Raw genomic sequence first — 3,152 nt, forward strand, 5'->3', positions numbered from 1 at the left:
TTGGGAGTAATCTGGCAATGGTAGAGAAGTCCCCAGAAGGGTACTGGTAAAACTCTCTACCACGGAGACAATTTCCTAGAGAAGTGTTTCTTTTACACGGGTATGGAGGGGTGGAGAATGAGAGACTAAGAAGACCCACTCTAGGAATAGGACTTCGCCAGCCAAACTTCCTGCTGCTCTGGGCAAAAAAGCATGCATTTGCTAAACTGCATGGATGAATCTCTCCCAGACCCTACAATCTCTCTCCGAATATACATGCAAATAATTCACAAAGGATCCTCAACTGTCCACATTCACTGCAATCTGTCTCACAGCCAGGAGGTGAAGTGATCTTAGAGCCCATGAGTAGACAGACAGACACATGGTGTATTGCCCGTGTATTACAGGTGTATTATACAGGTGTATTATAGGTGTATTGCATAGCCTTTAGGGAGATTCCAGTGCCGGGTGGTGGTGGCACACACCTTTAATCCCAGCATTTGAGAGGTAGAGGCAAGTGGATCTCAGTGAGTTTGAAGCCAACCTGGTCTACAAAGAGTTCCAAAACAACCAGGACTGTTACAGAGAAACCCTGTCTCGAAAAACCAAAAAGAAAAAAAAGAGAAGATTCCAACACACATACAACGCAAATGAACCTCTAAGAGTTGGGGTTAGGTGAAAGAAGAGGCCACTCACAAAAGGAAATTTTTTGTCTGTTTTTGTTTTTCAAAATTGAGTCTCTCTGTGTAGCCCTGGCTGTCCTAGAACAAGCTCTGTAGACCAAGCTAGCCTCGAACTCACCGAGATCTGATCACCTCTGCCTCCCAAGTGCTGGGATAAAAGGTGTGCACCACCGCCACCATCACCTGGCTATAAAAAACTGTTGCCTGGACTCCACTCACACGAGAAACCTCAAGCAGTGAAGCCCCAGGACAACCAAAGAAAGGTAGTTTCCATTGCTGAGAGGGGAGGGGGACAGCCGTGTGGGGAAGTGTGACCTCCGTGAGACAGAAGTCCAAAAGAAGTAAAAACAAAACCAGTTGCTTCTGCAGGTTTTATGACCTGTATGAAGTGCATGTGCTTCTTACAGAGCTGGCAGTGAGCAGACTGGGGTACCTCTCTTCGCAAACGCAGGAGGAGAATATGCTCTGAGGCAACTGGAATTTTCTACCCCATATGGTCTTAGGGACTGCAGTTATCTCAGCCCTCCATTGAGTAAAGCAGCCCCAGACACTGTGGGCAGAGGCGCACTGCATGCAGAGAGAGACAGCTGACAATACTGAAGTCTGATGTAAGGAACCCATTCTGCTGTGCTTTCTTGTTTACATTTACACACAGACACACCCCTCTGCCACATTTATAAAAATTAAATCTTAAAGTAGGATGTTGTGGTGCATAACTTTAATCCCAGCAGAGGCAGGCAAATGTCTGTGAGTCTGAGACCAGGCAGGTCTATTCAGAGGTCTAGGGCAGCCAGAGCTACACAGTGAGACCCTATTCACCTCCCATGGCTGTTTCCCAAACCTACAAACAACAAAGCCCCCTTCCACAGCATGTCTTCCCACGTGTCTCCAGGAAATGCCGGGGGCTCGTGGGAAAGCAGGCACAGGAAAGGGAGATGAAGGCCTCTGCAGCAGAGTTCTCTCCCCTCCCCCTCCTCCCTCAGGACTCAGCAGAGATGGGGATTCCTCTCTCCAGGGCACAGACACAGGAACCAGACTCATTTTCCTCAACAATAGTCACTGAAGCTAATAATATCTCTCCAGCTTTCCCCGTCTGCCACGTCAGAGATGGCCACAAACACTCTGGGCCACATTAGCTCGCACTGCAGAGGGGCCCGACCTCAGAATAGCAGACGCCCAGGTGGCCGGCCCACAGCCTGGGTGTCTCCTTTGGCAGCAGCTGAGCATGTCCTGCCTCCCCAGGGATTCGGGAACATCACACCAAGTTCAAGCATGAAGAGGGTCATTGACCGGGGTCTTTAGACTTCACTCCCTAAGTCCTCTTGTCCTGGAAACTGGGTGTGTTTCTGTCTCATTGGTTTGTCTTTTATGAGAGGGTATAGTGATATTCCATTTCTATTTTAATAAAGAAAGCTTGCTTGAAGATCAGAGTAAAACAGCTGCACCCATCAGCCTTACAGACCAGGCAGTGGTGACACACACCTCTAATCCCAGTAGCCACACTAGTTTATCATAGAAACCGGGCAGTAGTGGTGCACACCTTTAGTCCCAGAACTAGAGAGGAATATAAAACAGGAGGAGACAGCTCTCAGACAGTCTCAGTCTGAGACTCCTGGAGGCAGGATCGCCATTTTCAGACTGAGGTGGAGGTAAGAGCCAGTGGATGGCTGTTTTGCTTTCCTGACCTTCAGGTTGAATTCTGACTTGATCTTTCACGGTGAGTTGTGTAGGGCTCTCTGTCACTGTGACATTGATCATGGTTTCAGAAGACACTGGCAGGTCATTGTGATAAGGATCATGGAGAGGAGCTCACACCACGGTGACCAGACGGACACAGGAGGCAGGGACAAGGTAGTCCCGAGGCCCTTTCCTTGGGGAGTCGTGAGCAAACCGCATACTTCCAACATAATACAAGCCTAGCTTGGTGAACTGTGGGGTTTTACTGGGGGGGGGGGGTCACAGCAACGGGTGTGAGGGGCTACTACAGGAGCATGGCTGACTCCGAGGCTCCTCACTGAAAATTCACCTCGGCATTCAGGAAAGCTGCACCTTGGAGCTCCCCTTGCAGGCCGCTCTATTAAAGACTCCCCCACAATTCCTTCTTGCCTGTGTAACCTCTGGAGAAAAAGTTTCATGGTGGTTCGAGCCTCCTCAGTGAGCTTCCTCGGTGTCTGAACACTCTGGCTCCCTCCAGGAGGGAGTGGTTCAATTAGAAAGAAACAGGCTCATCAGATGCCCCCAGCGACCTGTTTCTACAGCCTCCTGAAATAGCGCTGCCAGCTGGGGCCAACCCCATGGTGCAGGCGCCTGTGCGCGGCAATCCACAGCCGAACCACCGAACGCACAGCAAAGGCTGCCCTCCTTTTCCAAGGCTGCAGTCCAAAGAGGTTCCATAGGAGGCCTGTAGACCTAAGGCAGCTCTGCCTGCAAATCCACCCTCCCCACATGAAAGCCTCTGGCCTTCACAACTACCCGATTCCTGCACCTCTA

At 50.3% G+C, this 3,152-nt stretch overlaps 1 protein-coding gene across 2 annotated transcripts in view; it reads right to left on the minus strand.

Annotated features, from left to right (window-relative positions):
- Positions 1-3,152, minus strand: part of Golm1 (golgi membrane protein 1) — a 38,471-nt gene that overhangs the window by 17,013 nt on the left and 18,306 nt on the right. The window lies entirely within an intron of this gene.

Source organism: Microtus ochrogaster, chromosome 16, assembly GCF_000317375.1.
Source record: "Microtus ochrogaster isolate Prairie Vole_2 chromosome 16, MicOch1.0, whole genome shotgun sequence".
Lineage (NCBI taxonomy): Eukaryota > Metazoa > Chordata > Mammalia > Rodentia > Cricetidae > Microtus > Microtus ochrogaster.